We start from the raw sequence: 6,089 nt of genomic DNA, 5'->3' as shown, positions 1-6,089 counted from the left end.
TTTTTTGAGAGAGAGTCTCACTCTGTCATCCAGGCTGAAGTGCATTATCAAGATCTTGACTCACTGAAGCCTTGACTTCCCAGGTTCAAGCAATCCCCCCCCACCTCAGCCTCCTGAGTAGCTGGGACTACAGGCATGCACCACCACCCTGCCTAATTTTTGTATTTTTGTTAGAGATGGGGTCTCCCCATGTTGCCCAGGATGGCCAACTCGCACATTAATTAGGAGTTATTGTTATTGAACAGTCCATATGCCTCAGTTTATTTATCTCTAAAACAGAGATACCTGAGGCGGGGATTAAATGAGATAATAAATAAAGAGTGGTTGACACACTGTAGGTAAATGTTAACTATTAACACTCTCAACACCTCCCCTGTTTTGCTCAAGGTCAAAACCTGGTAGTTTCCTCCTCCTCTTGCTTTCTCTCTGACCCTGTTGCATTTGCCAGCAAATGACCCTTCCTATCTCTTTGGACAGAAGCAGCACAGAAAGAAGAATGCACTCAGAAGAGAGCACATGGGAGAGCAGGAGACCCAGGGGTCTCTGTCCTTGTTGACACCTGCCTCTCCCCTCCCACCGCAGTCAGACACAGGCCTTTACAACGAGCATCTTTCTTGGACAAAGCTCTGCCCAGGATTCATTTTAGAGACTTCTGTAATCTCGAGAGGATCCGTATTAATCTTCTCCACCTACAAGATGAGTGGCAGCTCAAAGCCAAGAACTTCCCAGCCAGGGAGAGAAAGACATGGAAGTTCCCCTTTTTTTTTCTGTGTCTCTCCCCACCTCCCTTTTGCGGGGGAGCTGAATGTGCTCCTCTGGAGGGACTGAGGGAAGCCGGGGCTGGCTCGAAAGTGATTTTGCCTAGTGAAGCTGGCAGCTGGGAACCACTTTCCCTCCGCTTGCCCTCTGCCGGGGAAACTCCATGACGGAGACAAGGCAGCTGGCAGGGAGAAGCCTCTGGATTGGGGCTGCTGGGCTGCTGCAGTGCCAGGCAGGGCCACATAGGAACACGTGGGCCCAGAGGCAGACGCTGATGCGGCCTTTCCTTGCTGAGGACTCGCTAGAAAGGCAGTGCCTTGGGGCCTGTGGGGAAGGCTATCTTTACCTGTAGCACAGAAGCAAATGCAAAGGAACACAGGACTAGTGGAAAAGAACAGGGTCCCAGCCCTGGTGCTGCCGCTCTATGGCCCTTTGATTTTTGGTCCAGTTGCTTAAGATCTTTCCCCAAATTCTAGTTTCCCTATTTGTAAAATGAATGTTGTAATATGTCCCTCGTAGGAACTGTGTGCAGAATTAGTTGAAATAATGTACGGGAAGCTGGGATATGGGAGATGGCTAATAAATATTCATTTATGCCACAGAGGAACTGATGAGAAAGGAAATCGCTGGATTCTGGAGGCTTTATGATTTATCAGCTTATTCTATGGAATTAAGCCCTGGGCACCATGCCATTTGTCAGGGGCCTGGTTCTAGTGAAGATATGTGTTCATCCTCCACCATGAGATCCCAAGAGTCTCCCGAAATATTCTGGGCCTCAGAACTGGTTTCTCTGGGCAGCAGAGGATCAGCGCATAGGGCAAAAGGAACCTGTTTCTCAGAGATCCAATCGACATCTCCCTTAAGCCTTTTGCTCCCCTCCACAAACTCATCGTTTTGTGCTGCCAGCTCCATGTCCCCGTTCTGGGGGAGGCCAGAATGACACAGCTACATGTCACCCTGTGGTCTACAATGTGGGGAAGGAGCTGTGTCCCTGCTGGAATTGAAAAACATCCTTGAGGGCTGCAACTTTTATAGGGAAGGTTACCATGCCAACGACAGCCTCCTTGCCTGCCAGGGATGAAAGGAAACAAGGCCGTGGGTGACACGCATCTATTGTGTGTCCACAAACTTGCCTGGAATGCATCAGGGGCTGCGGACTGCTGCTCAGCAGGATGGAACAGGAAGATTCAGGTTAGATTTCAGTGGGACTCCGGGACAGGCAGGACTGATGAGGGCAGGGCCGGGCCAGCAAGAGAGGATTGGGAAATGCTTCTCTGAGATTGATACCCATCTCTTGGTGAAATGTGTGGGTGTGGTACTGACAGCAAGCGTGGGAGGGACGGTGTCCTAGATACCAGTTTCTGCCTGTGATGGGAACCTCGACTTCTTCCAGGTTCTTTCTGCCTTGGCAGGACAGCCTAGGAGGTTACTTATGCTATGGGGTACACAGAGGAGGGCAGCAGGCAGGGCTAGCAGGTCACTGGGCGGTGGGCCACAGGCTTGCCTCTGGTGAAGGCCCAGTGTTGACGAGGAGGCCCCAGAGATGCCTAAGGAGGGGCGTCTCCCTCAAGGAGCAGGGCCTCCAGGGAGAATGGCCCCCACTCCTGAACCGGGAAGGGGCACAGAGGACTGAGGAGCTGGCACTGCCGAAGCACCCACGCCACGTCAGGCACTTGACACAGCCCCCATTTCTTTTAATTCTCACCACAAACCTGCACAGCAGGGACTCTCACTCCCATTTCACGGAGGAGATGAGGACACAGGCTCAGAGAAGGTGAGTACCCGGCCCAGCTTCCCCCGGCTGGCAACGGGAGACGCTGGGGCTGGAACCCTGCTGTCTGAACTGGAACTCCAGACCTTCAGGGTGCCCTATTTTCTTCTGGAAAGATTCTCCCGAAGCCGTCCGCTCCTCGTTCTTCCCTTCGTACAGGCTTCCCGGGCCCGAGACGACTGGGGAGAGGCTAACGGGCCACGTCCAGCCGGCTGGGAAACCGCTCCTCCAGCCCGCAACTGGAAGGGCCCGGGGCCGCCAGCGGGCCTCCGCCGCTGCCTCTCGTTTCACTCCAGGCTCGGGAGGGGCGTTGCAGCCCAGGCCACAGAGCGCGCGCGGCCCTGCAGATTCCCGCCGGGCCCGCAGGCGTCGAGGCCGCGTAGAGCCCCAGAGCCCCTGCGCCCCGCCCGAGCTGCGAGGCCCGGGCTTGCAGAGGCCCCGGCGGAAGCGGCTCCTTCCCGGGAGGGCTCCCGCCCCCGGCCCGCCCCCGCCCGCCCTGCGCCATGTATGGCGCTTCCTCCCCGAGCCCTACAAGGCGTTTCCTCCCGTCCCCAGGCCCATACAAGGCGCTTCCTTCCCGGCGCGGCTGGCAGGCGGCCCGCGGGCGGGGAGCCCGGTCCTCTGGGCCCGCCCAACCCCGGAGCCGGCGGCCAGGGGACCTGCTGCCAAAGAGGGGGCGGCGGCGGCGGGAGGGAGGGGGCGGCGGCGGCGGGAGGGAGGGGGCGGCGGCGGCGGGAGGGACGGGGACGCGCGGCCTGGCCCAGCGCGGGAGGCGCCGACTTGGGGGTTCCGCCGGCCCCTGCTGGTGTTTTACCCCGCTTTTCTCCCTCAGCCCGGAGCACCACACGCCCTGCTGGAGGGTCGTTCAGCGGCCCCAACCCGGGACCTCCAGCCACGCGGGCTTCTGCGCCTCGGGGGTCGCTCTCCCCCGAGCAGTTGACAAGTGGGTCTTCCCTGACCTCTCCCTTCCTCCCCGCTTGCGTGTCTTGTACCTCCCTCGCTTCAGCCGAGCTGCCCCCTCGGCCTGGAATGCCCTTCTCACACTATTCTGGCAGAAAGAAGTGCTACGCATCCTTTACTTGGTTCACACTTCTGGCCTCCTGGAAATCCTTCCCATCCCCACCCATAGGTCAACAGCCTCTGCTGCGTTGATTTAGGTGTAGTTATCTGAGTGAGAGGAAAGAGAAGGATCCTGTTTTCAGGACTGCCACTGTCCCTTTTCACCTTGGAACAGGCATCTTTGACTTTAGGTCTGGTCCCCAACCTCTCCACCTGCTACAGCTCCCTGTGGTCTGAGTTTGACTCTGCAGGAGAAAGCTGGAAGGGTGGGGTGAGGGGAGCCACAGCTGGGGCAGGTGTACACCCAGAGTGAGTTGGGGCTGAGCACTGCCCTTGGCCGCTCCCATCACCCAGAAGGGCCTCTCCTGCTCAGCCTGACAGCGCTGGTTTATCCACCACTGGAAGAACCAGCAAGTCCCTACAGGCCCTCCTGACGGCGCCTCCAGAAACAAACCTGGCTGAGCCATATGGTTACCCTGATGTGATCTGCCACGAGAAAAGTCACAAACAGGGACTGGATCTCAGCACACAGGGAGCCAGCAGCAGTTCCGGAGCCCCCTCCACTATGTTCCAGCAGCACAGCTGTCACAAAGTCCAGCTTTCTGCTGAGGAGGAGACAAGCAAGTTCCCATGTGGCCAGCTGGACCAGCCTGTGAGCCTGTGATTGTTCTGCCACAGGTAAGGCAGGGAAAGAAAAGCTCAGAGTTTGGGGCTGAGTGGGAGAATATGTCAGAGAAGGGGCTTTTAGGGCCAAGCATTCTCTGGGCTTGATCCAGAATAAAATCACAGGCTTCCAGGCACGACACACACACACACACACACACACACACACACACACACACACACAGTGACTGCAAATAAAGCCAAAATTTAAGGAGCCTTGTGGGTCTCCTCAGCTTCAGATAGCCTTACTGCTTGTAGAATCTCAAACGTCCAGGAGGTAGATTTGGGAAAAAATTGGGTCTCAGAACCTGGGCTGTACACTTAGAGCCTAGGATGCCTCTTGCCTTGCTTTCCCACTTAGGGCTGCAGGCCCCCAGCAGCCTTCTCTGCAGAGCTATGCTCTAGGATTGTGGGTAATGTAGTCCACAGAGGCCAGGCTCCCAGCAGTGCTGCTTTCCGCCCTCTCATGCCCTCCTCTCAGGCCCCTCACAGCCACCCACCTTCCTGCTACAGGAGGAGAGCAGGTCAGAGTGATGAGGTGGGCCTCTTACAGGATTGGGAGATCCCAGGCTGGAAACCAGTGAGCTATTTATGATTGAGCCTAGCTAAGGGGCAAGGTGTGAGGGGAGCTCCTGTAGGCTGCTACAGAATTTGCAGGAACCCCAGGCCTCTGCTTGGGTAGGCCTTTTATTCTCTTCCCGGTGCAGGGGCCTTGATTCTTTGAAAGCCCTATGAAGCTGGTTGCAGTGACTCACACCTGTAATCCCAGCACTTTGGGAGGCCGAGGCAGGCAGATTACGAGGTCAGGAGTTCAAGACCAGCATGACCAACAAGGTGAAACCCCTACTAAAAGGTGAAATCTCTACTAAAAATACAAAAATTAGCTGGGTGTGGTGGCAGGTGCCTGTAGTCCCAGCTACTCAAGGGGGCTGAGGCAGGAGAATCACTTGAACCCGGGAGGCCGAGGTTGCAGTGAGCCAAGATCATACCACTGCACTCCAGCCTGAGCGACGGAGCAAGACTCTGTCTCACACACACACAAAAAAAGTCCTGTGAAACAGTAAGGGTCCTGGGCTGTTATTCCCTGCCTTAAGAGAGGACCTATGCTCAAGTGGTCCTGGGGCTGGCTTTCGGGCCTGTTAGGAATATTGGAGTCTGGGATTGATAAACTTTCAACAACTGCCAATGTGACACTCAATAATACACCACAGCCTCCTGTTTTTTTCCTGCATTTTTCTTCTCATTGTTTTCCTATGCTTGCTTCCTCAATGAGGTTTCCAGACAGAAACCAAACCTTCTCTTGCCAGTGGATTGGATGCCACTATTGTCTCCCTCCCCTCAAAACCCTCTGCCCAGGCCTTATGCTTTTACCACCAAACCAGGGCATTTTTGTTTTTTTGAGATGGACTTTCGTTCTTGTCCCCCAGCCTGGAGTGCAGTGGTGTGATCTCGGCTCACTGCAACCTCTGCTTCCTGGGTTCAAGCGATTCTCCTGCCTCAGTTTACCAAGTAGCTGGGATTACAGGCACCCGCCACCACACCCAGCTAATTTTTAATTTTGTTATTTATTTTAAGACGGGGTTTCACCATGATGTCCAGGCAGGTCTTGAACTCTTGACCTCAGGTGATCTACCCACCTCGGCCTCCCAAAGTGCTAGGGTTACAGGTGTGAGCCACTGCGCCCGGCCTTATTTTGTTTTTAGTAGAGACAGTTTCACCACGTTGGCCAGGCTGGTCTCCAACTCCTGACCTCAGGCAATCTTCCTGCCTCGGCTTCCCAAAGTGCTGGGATTACAGGCATGAGCCACCAAGCCCAGCCCATGGCTTTAATTTTCAT

The 6,089-nt window shown here is 55.6% G+C and overlaps 1 long non-coding RNA gene across 1 annotated transcript; it reads left to right on the top strand.

The window, feature by feature from the left end:
- The first annotated feature begins 1,967 nt into the window (after positions 1–1,967).
- On the top strand, positions 1,968–4,872 carry LOC119467280. Its single transcript, XR_005195819.1, has 3 exons — positions 1,968–2,533; positions 3,781–4,267; positions 4,734–4,872. It is a non-coding gene; the product is annotated as an uncharacterized LOC119467280 (long non-coding RNA).
- The last annotated feature ends 1,217 nt before the right edge of the window (positions 4,873–6,089 follow it).

Source organism: Cebus imitator, unplaced genomic scaffold, assembly GCF_001604975.1.
Source record: "Cebus imitator isolate Cc_AM_T3 unplaced genomic scaffold, Cebus_imitator-1.0 Scaffold274, whole genome shotgun sequence".
NCBI classification, from domain to species: Eukaryota; Metazoa; Chordata; class Mammalia; order Primates; family Cebidae; genus Cebus; species Cebus imitator.
Note: the sequence above shows the minus strand (reverse complement) of the source record. Positions and strands in the feature narration are given on the sequence as shown.